Raw genomic sequence first — 19493 nt, forward strand, 5'->3', positions numbered from 1 at the left:
AAAGTAAGGGCAAAAGCTATCGGCGCCATTTTGAATACTGTCAGGCAACGGCCCGAGCCCAGGAGATCGCTCCAGGACCCTTCCTGGGTCAGATCCCCCCCCCCCCAAGACTTGCCAAAAGTCCCTTGGTGGTCCAGGGAGGGTCCTGGAGCAATCTCCTGGCTCAGGCTATCGGCTGCCAGTATTCAAATTGGCACCGATAGCCTTTGCCCTTACTTTGTCATAGGGGCTACCGGTGCCATTGGTCGGCTTCTGTCACATGGTAGGAGCACAAGATGGCGCCGGCCGTCCATTGCTCCTACCATGTGACAGGGGCTGACCAATGGCAGCCGACGGCGCCTGTGACATAGTAAAGCTATCGGTGCCATTTTAATGCGAGGCAGGCTCGACAGCCTGACGGCACGGAGGGAGAAATCACTTGCGGGACCCTGCTGGACCACCAGGGATGTTAGTAAGTCTTGGGGAGGGATCAGGATGGTGGGGGGGTTGTATCTAATGTATTACAGTAAATTTTAATGCTTGGGGTGGGGTTTTTTTAGCTTCGTTTTTCTGCGTCATTTTTTAGGCCCGTTTCATTTTTCCCCACTTAGTTTTTGTTTGTTTTTCCAAAAAACTAACCGAGGAAAATCAAACTTTACCCCGAAGCATCCGACTCAAAAAACAGCTTAATGAACACCGAAGCTGTTTAGCAACTGGTAAAATGAAGGCACTTATGGTATAACACTGTACTGAAAATGTTCATCTTTTTTTCTGGTTTAAGATGGTTAGTATTGGAACATGTAGACCAGTCCACAAGAAGTGACAACAGGATTGGGATTCTTAATTATTGTGAGCAATTTTGGATCTACTCTTTAAAAACCATACATCCTATAGGTTTCATTCCTGAAATAGACTGCTACTCTGTTATTAATATGTAGACATATTTTTATTATAATGTCACTGCATAAAGTATCTTTCAGGATTATTTTTGTTTCTTAAGCTATGTTTAACATTAAAGTTTTGTTGGTTACTTAGTGTTGTGCCCCTGCCCGCGGAACCGCGGACAGGGCCTTACTGCTCCCAGATGCCGCCTCCATGCTCTGCGGCAGGCCAGCCGCCGCTTCTGCATCTTCATAGCCTGGAGGCCGCTCCGAAGCCTTCAACTCACACGGCTTGGATGCCGCCGAAACCAGGCCTCTCATGCATCCTGGATTCCACCGATACCAGGCCTTTTCCTGTGGCCTGAAGGCCACTCCCGATGTCCTCTTCTGCGGACTGGTCCACCCGGAAGTTCCTCTTCTCACGGCAAGGAGCCACCATCAATCTTGTTCTTCAGCGGCAGGCACCGCCTCCGCTTCGGGCCTGCTCTCCCCTGTGCGGCAGGAAGCCACTCTCCGTGGTCCTGCTGCCTGTCTGGCCTTTCCCTAGGTGAATGGCCGTGCCTCCTTCCTTCCTTTAAAGGACCATAGGCAGGAAGTGCCCTCGGCCACACCAATGTCTTGTCTCCGCCCTCTTCCTGGGTCTGCCCTATAAAAGGGGCTTTGCTTCATTCCTCCATTGTCTTCACATCTTTCCAGATGCTCCTGAAGAGTTCTCTTCATCCTGATGCCTGTTCCAAGTCCGGAGGTCCATGATTCCAGATCTTGATGTCTGTTCCATGTCCTGAAGTCTATGCTCCATGAGTCCATTCAAAGACATCCATGACTCCACTCCAGAGAGACGTCTGTGACTCCACTCCAGAGAGATGTCCGTGACTCTACTCCAGAGAGATGTCCGTGACTCCATTCTGGAGAGATGACCGTGATTCCATTCCAGTTATGTCCATGTTCCTTGATGATCTAAACCTTCCTTGATGTTCCAAGTCTCCTTGATGTTCCAGGATGTTCCAAGCCTTCCGTGATGTTCCAAGCCTTCCTTGATGTTCCAAGTCTCCTTGATGTGCCAAGTCTCTTTGATGTTCCGTCTTCCTTGATGTTCCAAGTCTTCCTGGATGTTCCATGTCTCTTTGTGTCCCAAGTTCCATCTTGTATCTGGTCCTAATGCTCCAGGTTCTGTAGGACCTGTGCCTCCTGAGATTCCCTGTTTTTGATCTGAGTTGTCAAGCTCCAAGGTTTTAGCTTGTCTTCCCAAGTCCTAACTCTGGAGGATCCGAGGAGCCACTGTTATCCTGTGCTAAGAGACTTCCTGAGCCTGTCCCATTCTCCTCATGCTCCACGACCAGCCATCCAGCTGTGTAGGACATGACGGAGTGTGGTCCACGACCAGTCCCACGTGCTCTGTAGGGTGCCTGAGGGTCTTGCTCATCCCTCCTTGTCTCCTGTCTTTGTCTCCTCATCTCCTCAGTTCTAAGTCTTCGTCTCCTCGTCTCCTTAGTCTCCAAGACTACATCCAAGTCTCCACATCTATGTCCAAGTCTTCAAGTCTCTACATCTCCAAGTCCATGCTCAAGTCTCCAGATCTATGGCCAACTCTACACGTCTATGTCCAGTCTTCCAAACTCCGTCCAGCTCTGCTTCTGTGCCGCCCATCCTGTACACACACTTCACGGGTGTGACTCGTGTCCCGACCTGAGACGCTCCATGGCCCAAGGGCTCCACTCTCCTATGAGCCAAGTGACGCACGCTGAACCCACACCATCGGCTCCCGAAGGCTGCGCTCGCAACACTTAGCAACAGTTTACTCACATGTAATTTGATTGATCACAAGGCTTTTTTAATATGGCAGCTCTGCATCTATTTTTAGTCGGCACCTTAATCCTGAAACCAATGTGACATGCTGGATAAATGCTGACACCAAATATCGCACATTGGCTTGGCTGTGCTTGAAGAGTCACCCCTGAAGCAGGAATATATTTTTCCAAAACATGGCACATGTTAACACTTTAGATAAATGCTGACACCGAATGTCATGCAATGGCCTGGCTGTGCATGAAAAGTTGCTTGAAGAGTTGCCCCTGAGGCAGGAATATATTTTTCTGAACTATGGAACTTGTTGGGACTGAGACTTTAACATCAAGGAACTTAAATCCTACCACAGATAAGTGTTTTTTCAGTTGTTCATTTGCATGACAACATTTAGCATTCAGCTTTTTTAATCATTATATTCAAAGCTTTGCACAATGCAAAAAAAGCCTATCATTATGAAGGTCCCTAAGTAGCAAAATTTCCCATTTGTCATTTCAAACAAAGAACATACACATTAATGTTTTCAGATTTATGTTAGTTGTAATGCTATGTTTATCATTTATGGGTCAGCCCCATGAACGGCTGCACTGACCCCAATACCTGAAGGATCACCGCAGCTCAAATCCATCGAATGACATGACGCAGCAGGATGCTACCAGGATCACCACCTCTGGACCTCATCCTAGGTGCGCACCAGTGTAGTAGCGAGGGGGGGGGCAGGGGGGTCAAAGCCCCCGGGTGCCAAGCTGAAGGGGGCACCTGGGGTCAGGGGATCGCATCCCATCCAGGAAGAAGAGGAGGCCCGCTGCCTCCGGGCCAGGAGAGCCCATCCTGCCTGGCGGCAGAAGAGAAGGAGTCCCGCAGCCACCTAGAACATGGGAGGTGCCACCAGCAGCAGTGAGCCGGGACATTCCACATTCCGTTGGGGAAGGTGCATGTGGCTGAACAGCCATTTCCTCACCCCCCAATACATCCCTTACTTTTAGGAACACTTTCTGGGACAGAGAAAAAAAAGCATCTGCACCTGTTCTGGGTGTCTAAGCCTGCAGCAAAACAAAGAGAGGGGGACTATCTTCACTGTGTGTATATGTGTGTCTATGTATATCTGTGTGAATGAATTGGTGCCTGCCTGGGGGTCTGTATTTGTGTGTGTGTGTGGGTGTGTGTGTGTAAGAGAGAGAGAGAGAGAAATGAATGGGTGTCTGCCTGGGGGGACTGTCTGTGTGAGAGAGAATGGGTGCCTATCTGGGGGTCTATGTGTGTGTATGTGTGTGTCTGTGTGTGTTTGTGTGAGAAAGAGAGAGAGAGAGCATGGATGCTTACCTCGGGGTCTATGTATATGAGTGTGAGAGAGAAAGACAGAGAGAGAGATGCCTGCCTGGGGCCTTTCTGTATGTTGAGAAAACGGGTGCCTGCCTGGAGGGATGTCTGTGTGAGTGTGAGAGAGAATGGAGATCTGTCTATGTATATGTGAGAGAGAATGGGTGCTTGCCTGGAGGTCTGTCTGCGTGTGTATGTATGAGAGAATGAATGGGTGCCTGCCTGGAGGGCTGTCTGTGTGTGTGTGAAAGAGAATGGGGATCTGTCTGTGTATATGTGAGAGAGAATGGGTGCTTGCCTGGGGTCTGTCTGTATATGTGAGAGAATGAATGGGTGCCTTCCTAGAGGTCTGTTTATGAAAATGAATGGGTGTCTGCCTGGGGTCTGTGTGGGTGAGAGCCTGTGGGTGTATGAGGGAATCTGGTGAAATAAGAGCTTTTGGGGGGGGGGGGGTGCAGAGGGTCTTAGATCCTGTGTTCATGTGTATGAGAGTGTGTGCATGTGTATGAGAGCATGTATATATGTGTATGTGACAGTGTATGTGTGAGAGAGAATGAACATGTGAGTGTGGGTGAAAAAACAGGATACATTCTCTGTATCCTCCTAGCCCCTAATCCTCAACAATCTCATGATGACTGGAAATCAAGAGTTCCCAGGTATGAACAGCAGTGGCTTTTTTTTGTAATCCTTATTAATTTTAATTATTGGGTGTTATTTGATATGTGTGCTGTTTTGAAATATTTTATTGGTGCTTGGGAAATTTTAAATGTATATGCCTTCAATTATTCTATTCAGTAGTTTTAAAATATTCTTTTACTATTATAATTGATACTTTATGTTTCTTGACTTTTATTTGTTTTATAAGCAATGGTGGTTCTGTTTTTCCATTGTTGCTTCTTGGGGTTTCTATTTCATTTTTTGTCTGCATATTGCTAATTCTAATTTGTTATCCTTAATTCTGTATTTGGTGAGGATCTGTCTGTGTTCTGCATGTGTAATTGAGGTTAATTATCTTATTAATGTGTCATTTCTATGTAGGGATCTATAGAAGCTTGATTTGTTCTGTTTTCTTAATATGAAGTATATTGGTGTTTTAGGGCCTAGTGTAATCTTTGCAGGGTCACCATTTCATAGGGTTATAACTGTTAGAGTGCTGACGGTTAGTGCTGTTTTGGAATGGGAGGTTTATGATATTGTAATTGTAATTTAGTTTGCTCATAGCTTTCTGAAGACCAAGCCCACACCCAACATGTGCTACAATAGTCCTAATACCATATGTGTTACAAGGGTCTTTTTGGCTTTTATGCAGGGGTTTCTGGTTGACACCACAGCTGTACATGTAAATATAATATACATGCTGTTGTGATATTTTTACTTCAAAAGACTGTACTTTGAGTGTCCTTTTTCATGTAAAATCTTTTACTATAAATGCATAATCTGAAATTGTGCGTGGAGAGGGCCATGGTAGGGGGAAGGCTGGGCACAAAGCTGTAAGATTCACTTAGGGAGCCCAATACCCTTGCACTGACCCTGATTAATAAAAGAATACAAATTAAAAGTTTAAAAATAACAGAATGAGGAGGGGTGAGCCCAGAAATTATTTGCACAGGGCTGCAGAAAATTTAACACTGCTCCTACATGGCAGTGCCATGTGGTGATGCATTGGCGGGGTTCCCATCCCTCCCTAGTGAAGAGACCTCAAGAGGTAGTGGTGCCATGTGGTGATGTGCTGGCGGTAATAAAGGGGGAAGAAAGAGGGGGGCCCTGCAGGGGAGACAACACTGAACACTGTGAAAAAAATTTGCGGAATATAAGATTTTAATAAATAAATAAATTGAGCCCTGTGAGTCGGAGACCCTCACTATGCCTCTGGTGTGCATGCACCCAAAGTCTGCTCTCTTAAAGGGACCATGGCAGGAAAACTCTGCAATGCTCTTGGATGATGTCACAACTCTTCACCCTATTAAATGGCTCCCCTGATGTTTCCTCTCTGCCTCAGCAAACAGGTCTCATTGTCTTGTCTTCAGCCGCAGTCTTCATCCTCAGCCTTGCTTCACCTTCAGCTCCAGCCTTGTCTCATGTTCAGCCTCAGCCTTACTTCATCTTCAGTCTCAGCCTTGTCTTGCCTTCAGCCCGTAATCTTCAGCCTCAGCTTTTCTTCGTCTTCAGCCCCAGTCTTCAGTCTCAGCCTTGTTCCATCTTCAGCTCCAGCCTTGCCTCGCCTTGTCTGCAGCCACAGATGTCAGCCTCAGCCTTGATTCACCTTCATCTCCAGCCTTGCCTCATCTTCAGCCTCAGTCTTGCTTCGTCTTCAGCTCAGCCTTGCCTCATCTTCAGCTTGAGACTTTAGCTTCAGCCTTGCCTTGTCTGTCAGCTTCAGTATAGTCTCCAGCCTTAGCCTGCACTTCAGATCTGACCTTAGTTATAGACTCCTGGACCCTACCTTAGCCTGGCCCGCACAAAGACTCTTTCGCCCACCATTGGCACAGACCTTTGGGCTCTGTCCACAAGGTTTGCTTTACCTTTGCCACAGCAAGAGGGACTCACACTCACAACATTCAAACAAATTACTGAGGCCATGAGCTCAGTGAACATGTCTCCACAATGGGCCATAGCCACATTGGCTGCTCAGATGCAAGAGCAAAAAACTGAACTGAATGGTCTCCTTAACAGGTTTATGCAACAGGCCCAGCAGCAATTTGATCAAGCAAATGGTTTACTAGAGACCTTGCCTCAGTGTTTAGATATGGTATAAACTCAACTTCTGGGTCTAGTCCCAGTACCAGCTGTGATGAACCCTGCACCGGTACCCATCCAGACCATGGAACCCATGATACAGCTCCCACCACCTCCGAGGTATAGTGGTGACCCTAAGGGGTGCAGAGGATTCCTCAATGTTTGAAAAATGCATTTCGAACTACAACTGGCTCATTTTTTTTCTGATCATGTCAAGATAACTTACATCCTTTCCCTGTTGGATGGTCTTGCTTCCACCTGGGCTTCTCTCCTGTGAGAACAAGATGTTGTTCTCAGACACTTGGATAACTTCTCATAACAGTTTTACCTGATCTTTGACCAAACCAGGCACGTCTCATCAGCCACCACAGAACTTCTTTGCATTCATCAAGGTTCTCGAATTGTGGGCGAGTTTGCAGTGGAATTTTGTACTTTGGCTTCTGAGCTTGGTTGGGGTGAAGATGGCCAAACTGCCATTTTTTTTTTCAAGGATTATCCGGGAGAATAAAGGATGAATTTTCAGCTCTGGACCTTTCTCCATCTATAGAAGCACTTATTGCCTTGGCTATTCAAATAGATCTGAGAATCCAGGAGCAAGCAAGAGAGAAGAAGGCCTCCCACTGAACCATTCCTGTGACTTCTAAGCTTTTGAACCTCCTGGAATCCACTCCTGAGCCATTGAGGCTTGCTGCCATTGAAGAACCCATGCAATTGGGCAGCACATGACTCTCGGTAGATGAAAAACGGAGGCAAACACTCTATAACCTCCTCTTCTACTGTGCAGCAAAGGACATTTTGTTAGCTGTTGTCCCAAGAAACCGTAAACCTCCATAAAGAAAAGTCTAGTTGGGAGGGCAGTTTTTCACTGTCCTGTTTCCTCCTCACAATTAATACCAGTGTCTCTTACTTTTGGACACTCAGTTCAAACTAAAGCCTTAATAGATTCTGGACCTGGGGATAACGTTATTAAAGAATCACTGTTACGCCAGTGTGGGTACCCTACTACCAGCTTGACCACCCCTTGTGTTATTTCGTCCATCTACAGAGAACACTACTTGGTTGTGTGACTGCGGCTACCCTGCCTATTACAATGCAAATTGGATTTCATCAAGCAAACTTTCAATTCTATGTGCTACCTATGGCATCCAGTCCTCTTATACTTGGACTTCCCTGGTTCAGACTCCATCAAACGTCCACTGACTGGAGCACCTTACAGGGGTTCAACTTGCTAGGGGCCATTGTGCTGCCTCATCTTTATCTCCCGCACTCCACTCCAGACCACCTTGCCTGAAGTATCGGATCTGCCCCTCAGTATACATCCTTTTCCAGCTTATGCCATGAGTCACAACCAGGAACCCTAGCATCTTGCAATTCTGCTGACTGCTCAAAATAGTTGAAGTCCATCATCATGGAGGTAAAGGCCACTGCAAAGACAGCAAGGGATGTCCTCATTCAACACAATGATCTTAGAACCTACAAGTCATGTCTTTCCACTTCGAAGGATCCTTGCCCATAGAACAGGATCAATTAGTGGATGCTCCTCTTGTTCAGCCCAGAGATCAAAGAATCCCTAGACTGGTAAAGATGGTAAATCTCAAATGGTAAAGCTGTATCTTTGATGTCTCCCCAGAAGCCAAAGATAAAAGACTTGGGGAGGGGGCTTAGAAGAGGGGGTAGTGTTACATTTGCCACTTGTGGGATGGCCACATGAGTGGCTGTACTCACTCTAATGCCAGCAGGCTCACTGCGGCAGGATGCCATCAAATGACATGATGTGGCAGGACCTCTGGACCTCATCCTAGGTGCGCACGCACCTGAAGTCAGCATTCTTTAAGGGACCATGGTGGGAAAAGCCTGCAGTGCCCTTGGATGATGTCACAACTCTGAGCCACTGGTGGAGTATCAGCCTTGGCTTTTTTGTATGCATGAATCCATGACATCATCAGGAGGCACCATGGGCCTTTTCACACTGTGGACCCTTTAATTGTGATGACATCAGATGTGCACACGCCTTAGGGGGCTTGGGACCAGCTGGTTTTGGCAGCGCCTTCCACATAGTGCATCAACAGTGACTCGCCACAGGAGTGTGACGGCCCACCATGAGAGGGCCATATGTGCTGCATTGGGAGCCTGAAAAGCTGGCACAGTCAAGGAGGTGAGTGCATGGGCTGTGAACAGCCAAGCGTAACACATAAGCTTACTTGTGTTATGTGCAGGGCCAGCAGAAGCACTAGGCAAACTAGGCCTGGGCCTAGGGCGCTGAGCATTAGGGGGCATGGTATACCGAGGGGAGGTCAGGGGGATCCAATGCCCCCAGGCACAGGGCCATAGAGGGGTATTGATAGCCTACATGTGATGTCCATGCTGCCGCCGGTGGACCTCATCTCACTGGCGGGTGAGCAGGGAACTACAGCAGGAAGATCGGCGGGGCCGTGGTGGAACTTTCCTCACCATGGCCCAAAGAAAAGGGTCACATTCACTCCTCCTCCTTCCTGCCTGCGCAGCCCCGGAAGAAAAACATTGCCAGAGCTGCATGAGCAGGAAGGAGGAGGAGCATCTGCCGTGTACAGAAGAAGAGCAGTGTTAATGGGCTGCTGCATATCCCATGTCGCGGTGGTCCAAGAAGAGGAGGAAATACGGTAGCAGGGCTGCTGCGGATCCTATGTCGCGGGTGGCCAGAGAAGATCAGGGCCGCCGCAGAGCCCATCCTTCGGCAACCCGCACAGAGGAGGACCAGAGGTGAGAGGGAGGCTGAGGGCCTTAGAGTGTATTAGTGTATGAGATGAGAGATTGTGTGTGTGTATGTGTGTGTGAGAGTGAGTTGAGAGACTCTGTGTATGTGTGTGAGAGAGTGAGTTGAGAGATTGTGTGTGTGGGAGTGAGTTGAGAGACTATGTGTGGGAGTGAGGACCTGAATGTTTGGAGAGACAGCATGTGAGAGTCTCTATGTGAGAGGGACAGCATGTGACAGTGAGATCCTGTGCTGTAGCAAGACAGCATGTGGGAGTGAGAGAGCCTGTGTGTGTGAGAGTGATACAGCATGTGCACGAGAGAGACAGTGTGTATGTATGTATGAGAGAGAGCATGTGAGAGTGAGAGCTGTCGATGCTTGAGACTACATGTGAGTGTGAGAGCCTGTGCATGTGTGTCTGTGTACATGTGTGTGTATGTGTGAGATAGTGTGTGAGAATGAGAACCTGATTGTGTGTTTGAGGGAAGAAGACAGATGGAGAGAAAAGAAATAGAAAAAAAATAGACCCTGTAAAAGGAATTGGCAAAAAAACAAGAAAGGGAAGGTGGAAAAAAAAGCCTATGACCAATCGATTAGAAAACTAAGATCAGATAGCAAAGGTAAAAAAATATATATATATTTTAGTCATTGGCATATGTTATCTTTGGGAATGTGCAAGAATAGCACTTTCACTATGCTGATCTTGCAATGTACGAGATTGGCATGGAGAAAGTGAAAGCCCACAAATATTTAATACCACAGGGCCTGCACAGAGGAGGCAGCAGAACGGGCTTCAGTGCCAGTAGCAGCAATCAGCAGCTCCCCAAATATCCACATGGCAGCAGTGACAGCAGTAGCAGAGGAATTAGAGAGGCTCTGAGGTTGCTGGCAAAAGAAAGAGGAGGTGGTCTGCCTTCAGTGTGTGCAAGTGTATGAATAAGAGTCTGCCTAGGGGTGTATATGTGTGAATGTATGGGTGCCTGCCTGAGGCTGTATCTGTGTATGAGAACCAATGGGTGTCTTCCTGGGGTCTGTCTTTGTGAGAATAGGTGACTGCCTGTGTGTAGTGTATGTGTGTGAGAATGAATTGGTGTCTGCTTGGGGGGGTCTGTGTGTGTGTGTATGTGTGTGTGTGTGTGTGTGTGTGTGTGTGTGTGAGAATGAATGTATGAATGCGTGGGGGGTGGGGAGGGAATGGTGTGATAATGAATGGGAGCTGCCTGGGGGTCAGTGTGGGTGTATATGTGTGTGTGTATGTGAGAATGACTGGGACCTTGCCTGGGTGTGTGTGTTTGTGTGTATGTGAGGGAGCCAGTGAGAGTGAGAGCATGTGTGTGTGTATGAGAGACTCCAAGGGAGTGAGAGCTTGTGTGTGGGTGTGTGGGGGGGGGGGGGGGGAGAGGGTCTTAGAGCCTGAAAGTGTGTCAATGTCTGTGAGAGAAAGGGAGATTATGGTGGGCATAAGAGAATGTATGTATGTGTCTGTGACAGTGTATGTCTGAGAAAGAAAGAACATGTGAGAGGAGTCCAGAGGTCACCGCAAGTGATCCAGGGATTGAATTCCACAGCCCCAGCTTCCAGAGGCCCCACACTCTTTGCAGTAGAAGAAGATTGGAAGGCTTATCTGCATACTGCTCCTAGCATCCCCCGGGAGAGGAGTTCAGAGGTCACCGCAAGCGATCCAGGGATTGAATTCCACAGCCCCAGCTTCCAGAGGCCCCACACCCTATGAAGTAGAAGAGGACAGGAAGGCTCATCTGCATACTGCTCCCAGCATCTCCTGGGAGAGGAAGCATCACCCAGTAGAGGAGTCCAGAGGTCACCGCAAGCGATCCAGGGATTGAATTCCACAGCCCCAGCTTCCAGAGGCCCCGCATCCTTTGCAATAGAAGAGGACCGGAAGCCTCATCTGCATACTGCTCCCAGCATCTCCCCGGAGAGGAGTCCAGAGGTCGCCACAAATGATCCAGGGATTGAATTCCACAGCCCCAGCTTCCAGAGGCCCCACATCCTTTGCAATAGAAGAGGACCGGAAGCCTCATCTGCATACTACTCCCAGCATCCCCAGGGAGAGGAGTCCAGAGGTCACCGCAAGCGATCCAGGGATTGAATTCCACAGCCCCAGCTTTCAGAGGCCCCACACCCTATGACGTAGAAGAGGACAGGAAGGCTCCTCTGCATACTGCCAGTTCCTCCATGCCTAATTTAGTTCACGTTAGAATGACTGGGCTGAACTGTTGCCATGGGCCGAGTTCCTCATCAACTCCCATCCAGCAACATCTACTGGATCAACACCATTCGAAGTGGTATATGGACACCTACCTTCACCACCTTTGCCACTTCCACTGTCAGTGTCATTCCCGGCAACTCAAGCTACTGCTGATGAGATTCAACAACTTTGGAAGAAGACCAAAGAGATGCTCATTAAAGCTGGAATCCGAGCTAAAAGGGGCTATGATGATCATCACTGCAAGGCTCCTGACTTCAAGCCTAGTGATAAGTCTGGCTGTCTACAAACACCTTAGACTTAAGCTACCATCAGCTCGCTTTGCTCCACGCTATGTTGGACCATTTCCCATCCTCCGACATCTGGGCAACCTCTCCTACAGTCTCAGACTTCCCCCAGCAATGAAGACCCATAATACGTTTCACGTCTCTCTATTGAAACCACTCTTTCTCAACAAATTCAGGACCAAGACACCAAATCCCCCTCCTGTTGACGCAGAAGAGGACATGGAGTACAATGTTGATGATGTAAGCAAGAGAGGCAGAGTTTGGGAATACCTCCTATCATGGGAGGGCTATCGACCAGAAAATAACTCATGGGAACCTATGGCTAATATCATGTACAAAGAGATGCTGAATCAGTATCACCGATTGCATCCTCGGAAACCAAGACCAGGTAGGGGGTCTGGAGGAGGCCCTTTGAAGGGGGAATTGTTGCGTCTTTGTCTCACATGCTTCACCTCAATATTCGCTTTCTGCACCAGCCTCGGGAAAATGGTGACCGCCGCATCTGCTTGCCGCATTCCCCTGCATCCTCGGAACGGCTATGGCAAGGCATTCCGCCATGATTCGCCTGAGGGTCTCTTGGGTGCGCGTGCGCTACCCTCGTCCTTATTCCGACGAGGGGTCGTCCCACTCAAATGACATCACAACACCCAGTTATTTAGGCTGCCCATTTGCTGACTGACTTTCAGTTAGCATGATTGGATTTGACCGGTCTAAGCTGCTCTGCTGCTTCTTGCTGCTGCTGGAAGCTCTCTCTATCCTCCAGGGTTCTACTAATTTGGATACCCGCTCCTTGGGGGCCCTATGCTTCTTTCCAGGTATCTATCCAGTATCCAGGTACTCGCTCCTCGAGGGCCGGAGTTGTCTATAGTGGTGCCTGCTACTATTACTTCTACCAGCTGGGAGCTCCACCATTACAGCTACAAGAGTGTGAGTAATCTAACATCTACCAGTCTGTCTCACCTATTGCTCCTCATTGGAAACCTGCATCGGAGCTCCCTATACACCATTGTGGGATGGGTCTCCTCAGCTGAGGAGCCAAGACTGCTGCAGGAATCTACTCACTACTGCCACCTCTGGTGAACTCTACAAGCTGTACAATAAAAACTCTCTCTGTGTTTGTGTAGCTGAGTCTAGCCCAGTATTGCAGTTCCCCACGGGGCTCCTCCCCGTGGGAGTGGCCATCACTGCAGCACCTAAGAATCCACCAAACACCTCAAAACCATAACACATCCATTGTACCTGGAGGGTGGGCAATGTAACCCCAATATTTACAAAGGGCTCCAGGGGTGATCCCGGTAACTATAGACCAGTGAGCCTGACTCCACTATTTTTCCTGGCACTGAAAACTATTCTAAAGATCAAAACCGAAGAGAATATAGAAAGACATGGTTTAATGGTACACAGTCAACATGGATTTACCCAAGGGAAGTCTTGCCTAACAAATCTGCTTCATTTTTTTGGAGGGGTTAATAAACATGTGTATAAAGATGAACCTGTATATGTAGTGTATTTGGATTTTCAGAAGGCATTTGACAAAGTCCCTCATGAGAGGCTTCAAAGAAAACTAAAAAGTCATGGGATAAGAGGCGATGTCCTTTCGTGGATTACAAACTGGTTAAAAGACAGGAAACAGAGAGTAGGATTAAATGGTCAATTTTCTCAAAGAAAACTTCCAGTACCTACAGATGCCCTCGACGTTCACCATCCCCAAAAGTTGAACCACGGCCCTCAGGGGCACCAGCTGAGGAGCCCATGCAATTGGGCCGAGGTAAACTCTCCTCTCAGGAACACCATAGACGTATGCAAGGCGGACTTTGTCTTTACTGTGGCGCCGCTGGGCACCTCCTGGCATCTTGCCCGTTGAGTCCTGGAAACTCCCGGGCCTAGGATCTGAAGGAGGACTTTTCCTGGGCCTGACATCACCCGTACCTCCACTGACTCTGCCAGTCAAGCTGACTACAGGAGATCACGAATTCCACACTAGTCCTGGTGGACTCGGGAGCCGGGAGTAGCTTCATCATGAAGAGACTGGTGGAACACCTCAGAATTCCACTCATCTTCGCCCAGGTTCCATTGGTCCTCTTGTCCATTCAGGGTGAACCCCTCCCAGGTTGGATTAGCCATGTCACCGCTCCCAGACAAGTTTGCACTGGATTGCTTCATGTACAACAGTTTTCCTTCCATGTCCTTTAACGATCTATACACCCCATCGTGCTGGGACTCCCCTGGCTTCAAGCGCATTGCCCCCAGTTCGAATGGATAACCCTACAACTGGTTCGATGGGGATCGGCCTGCCAAGACTCCATTCTCGATTCGGTAGTTCTTGTACAGTGCTTGATCACAATCACTCTTCCTCAGGGCCTACCATCACCATATGCTTCTTACGTAGATGTCTTTTCTAAATGAAAAGCTGAGACACTACCACCCCATTGACCCTTTGATTGTGCTATCAACCTGCTCCCAGATACCGAGCCTCCCCGAGGATGCACCTATGCACTTTCATCCTCCGAGACTCAGGCCATGTCACGCTACATCTAGGAAAACCTGGACTGAGGATTCATTCACAAATCAACATCACCAGCAGAGGCTGGGTTCTTCTTCATGGGGAAAAAGGATGGGACACTTCGTCCCTGTATTGACTATTGGGGGTTGAACGCCACAACCCTGAAGGAACACCACAACCCTGAAGGACCACTACCCACTTCCGTTAATATTGGAACTGTTTGACTGTCTCCAAGGTGCATAAGTTTTTACCAAATTGGACTTGAGGGGGGCCTATAACATAACTCACATCAAGGAGGGCGACGAGTGGAAGACGGTGTTTAACACCAGAGATGGGCACTAGGAATACCTAGTTATGCCTTTTGGTCTTTGTAACACCCCAGACATATTTCAAAACTTATTGAATGAAATTTTCCGGGACTTATTATATCAGTGTGTAGTTGTCTACCTCGACGATATCTTAGTCTTCTCCAAGTCTCTCATTGCTCACCACCAACACGTCTCCCAGGTATTACAGCGCCTCAAAGAAAAATAAACTCTACACGAAACTCAAAAAATGCGTCTTTGATAAAGAAGCCCTTCCCTTTCTGGGCTACATCATTTCCGATCAAAGATTTTGCATGGATCTGCAGAAACTCAAAGCCATTCAAGATTGGCCCCAGCCATCCGGACTGAAATCTCTACAGCGATTTCTAGGTTTTGCTAATTACTACCGCTCCTTTATTTCCAACTATGCCTCCATCGTGGCACCGCTGACTGCTCTGACCAGTAAAGGCGCTGACCCCAAGCACTGGCTGCCTGAGGCTATCACTGCCTTCAATTGTCTCAAGGAAGCATTTCTCCTGGAGCCTTGCCTTTGTCACCCCGACCCACGACATCCATTTATCATTGAGGTGGACGCCTCAGCTGAAGGGGTTAGAGCTGTTTTCAGCCAGCACTCTGCCAATCAGATATTACATCCCTGCGCCTTCCTCTCCCATCAATTCTCTCCAGCAGAGTGTAACTATGCCATTGGCGATAAAGAGCTCCTCGCCATCAAAATCGCCTTTGAGGAATGGTGTCCTTGGTTAGAGAGTGCACAACACCAGATTACAGAGGAGGCTCGGGCACATCTGTGGTGTCAAAGGTTCGAGAGAGTGCATCGGCTTGAGAGCATTCTTGAATTTGTCTGTCTATACGACCTATAATATGTTATCTATACCAATCAACTCTTAACCCTATTTTGTGCCTTTTTGTAAACCGTTGTGATGGTTAATTAACTTAACGATGGTATAGAAAAGTTTTTAAATAAATAAATAAAATAAATGAAGGAGTTCAAGGACCTTGGTAATTCGTGAGCTGCGAGTTCATCCTTAATTCTTGAGTTGAGCCCTTCCAGGAAAATGGTCCTCAAGCAGTCAGACTCCCATCCAAGTTCCGAGGATAGTGTTCGGAACTCGATTACCTATTCGGCGAGAGTCCGGGAGCCCTGGCGCAAATGGAGGAGAGACGCTCTGGAGATTGCCTGGTGAGTGGGGTAATCAAAGATGATGCGGAAGAGATCCCAAAATTCTCTCAAGTCGCATAACACAGGGTCGTCACCCTCCCACAAGGGAGATGCCCAGGCTAGTGCCTTCCCTTTGAGAAGAGATAAGATGTACATCGTTTTAGTAACATCATCAGGAAAGAGGGAAGTGCATGTTGCACTAGTTGATGAAGCCCCTCAGGAGCGGGATTCACCTGAGAAGCGAGGAGGAACAGGTAGAGGAATCACCGGACAGAAACCAGAGGTTGCTGGTACAGCCACTGGTACTGACGGCAAGGCGGGATCCATGGGGCCAATGGCATCAAACCATCAATTCAAGCTTTCTACTGCAGAGACAAGAGAATCCAGAGTCTTCTGTTGATCCAAGATCTGTTGGGCCATAACTGGAATGGCCTGACGAGCTGAGGCCTCTGCCGGGTCCATGGGCTTGGCAATCTGTAATGAGGGCCGAGGAGATGTGGACCCTTTGCCCGAGGAGGAGTTGGCACTACCTGAGGAAGCAAACTCCCACAGGTTCCCCCGTCGGGAGGCGAGGATGAATGGAGGCAAGGGCCGACTGGATCTTCACCAATACCAGCCCCCCCCCCCCCCCCCCCGGGTTGAGCTCTTGGGTACATGGGGCTGGCTGGACTTAGGTGGGCCCTTGAGAAGATGGAAGGTTCGTTGAAGTTTGGTCCAGGATCAGAAGCCAGAGAATAGCCAACCGCCAGTCCGAGGTCAGAAGCCAGAGAGCCGCCAATTGCCAGTCCAAGGTCAGAAGCCAGAGAATCAGTCCAGGAGCTGCAGAGGTAATGACAGGAAAAAAGGGACTCGTAAAAAATGGAACAGGACTCAGAGGGCGGGACTTGGAAAGCCAGGGACAGGACTCAAGAAGCAGGAGCAAGACCACCAGAGGTACAGGCAGGCTTACTAAAACAAGCAGACTTGTTGCCAAGCTGAGGAACAGGAAGAGGAGGAGGGTTCCTTAAGTACTAGTACCTGGATCCTGATGTCATCTGAGAGGCTGGGCTGAGTAAAAGTACCTGCCCCTTTAAGAATGGCTCCAGGGGCGTGGCCAGGTGTCTATGGAACGTGGCCTGTGACAGCAGAGGTCTGCAGCCCAGTGCCACGAAGAGGAGGACCGGAAAGCACCCCGGCCATTGAGGGGGGCTGCTCCGAGCCCACAATAGGTATTGCAAGGGAGGAGAAGGCCAGAGGCCTGTGGTGGGAGTGACTACCCGCCGCAGCATATTTGCTGACACATGGGCTGGAGGTAGGAGGGGCCAACCGCGGCTGCCCGCAGTGCCTAACAGATCTCTTTCTTGGATGGTACCTCCTAATATGGAACCCAACATTGTGTAACCATAGAATGGGTTATTTTTCCCTATATGCATCACCTTGCACTTATCCACATTAAATTTCATATGCCATTTGGATGCCCAATTTTCCAGTCTCACAAGGTCTTCCTGCAATTTATCACAATCTGCTTGTGATTTAACTACTCTGAACAATTTTGTATCATCTGCAAATTTGATTACCTCACTCATTGTATTTCTTTCCAGATCATTTATAAATATATTAAAAAGAAAGGGTCCCAATACAGATCCCTGAGGCACTACACTGCCCACTCCCTTCCACTGAGAAAATTGTCCATTTAATCCTACTCTCTGTTTCCTGTCTTTTAGCCAGTTTGTAATCTACGAAAGGACATCGCCATCTATCCCATGACTCTCTTCTTTTCCTAGAAGCCTCTCATGAGGAACTTTGTCAAACGCCTTCTGAAAATCCAAATATACCACATCTACCAGTTCACCTTTATCCACATGTTTATTAACTCCTTCAAAAAAGTGAAGCAGATTTGTGAGGCAAGACTTGCCTTGGGTAAAGCCATTCTGACTTTGCTCCATTAAACCATGTCTTTCTATATGTTCTGTGATTTTGATGTTTAGAACACTTTCCACTATTTTTCCTGGCACTGAAGTCAGGCTAACTGGTCTTTAGTTTCCCGGATCGCCCCTGGACGACTTTTTAAATTTTGGGATATTAGCCACCCTCCAGTCTTCAGGTACAATGGATGATTTTAATGATAGGTTACAAATTTTTACTAATAGGTCTGAAATTTCATTTTTTAGTTCCTTCAGAAGCCTGGGGTGTATACCATCTGGTCCAGGTGATTTAATACTTTTCAGTTTGTCATTCAGGCCTTCCACGTCTTCTAGGTTCACTGTGATTTGATTCGGTCCATATGAATGATTACCCATGAAAACCTTCTCTGATACGGGTAACTCCCCAACATCCTCTTCAGTAAACACTGAAGCAAAAAAATAATTTAATCTTTCTGTGATGGCCTTATTTTCTCTAACCCCTCGATCATCTAACGGTCCAACTGACTCTATCACAGGCTTTCTGCTTCGGATATATTTTAAAAAGTTTTTACTGTGAGTTTTTGCCTCTACAGCCAACTTCTTTTCAAATTCTCTCTTAGCCTGTCTTTTCAAAGTCTTACATTTAACTTGCCAACACTTATGAATTATTCTATTTTCTTCTGTTGGATCCTTCTTTCAATTTTTGAATGAAGGTCTTTTGGATAAACAGCTTCTTTCACCTCCCCTTTTAACCATTCTGGTGATCGTTTTGCCTTCTTTCCACCTTTCTTAATGTGTGGAATGCATCTGGACTGTGCTTCTAGGATGGTATTTTTTAACAATGACCATGCCTCTTGCACACTTTTTACCTTTGTAGCTGCTCCTTTCAGTTTTTTTCTAACTATTTTTCTCATTTTATGAAAGTTTCCCTTTTGAAAGTTTAGCACGAGAGCCGTGGATTTGCTTACTGTCACCCTTCCAGTCATTAATTCAAATTTGATCATATTATGATCACTATTGCCAAGTGGCCCCACCACCGTTACTTCTCTCACCAAATCCTAGGCTCCACTGAGAATTAGATCTAAAATTGCTCCCTCTCTTGTTGGTTTCTGAACCAATTGTTCCATAAAGCTATCATTTATTCCATCCAGTAACTTTATCTCTCTAGCATGTGCTGATAATACATTTACCCAGTCAAAACTGGGGTTATTGAAATCTCACATTATTACCGCACCACCAATTTGGTTAGCTTCCCTAATTTCTCTTAGCATTTCACTGTCCCTCTCATCATCTTGACCAGGTGGACGGTAGTATACTCCTATCACTATAGTCTTCCCCAACACACAAGGGATTTTTACCCATAAAGATTCCATTGTGCATTTAGTCTCGCGCAGGATGTTTATGCCATCCCGAACATAAAGCGCCACACCGCCTCCCGGGTGCTCCTCTCTGTCATTGCGATATAATTTGTACCCCAGTATAGCACTGTCTCATTGGTTATCATTAACACAAGAGGCTCTGTCTCAGTGGTTACAGGACCTGATGATAAGGGTGAGCCATCGATGGCCTTTACCATGATGCTTAATCCTTTCTGTTGTATGAAGATCTGGTGTTGCTGTGCGAACATGAAGTCCCAAAAATAAATAGATGCTCCAGAG

The sequence above is a fragment of the Rhinatrema bivittatum genome, chromosome 2 (genome assembly GCF_901001135.1).
Source record: "Rhinatrema bivittatum chromosome 2, aRhiBiv1.1, whole genome shotgun sequence".
Lineage (NCBI taxonomy): Eukaryota > Metazoa > Chordata > Amphibia > Gymnophiona > Rhinatrematidae > Rhinatrema > Rhinatrema bivittatum.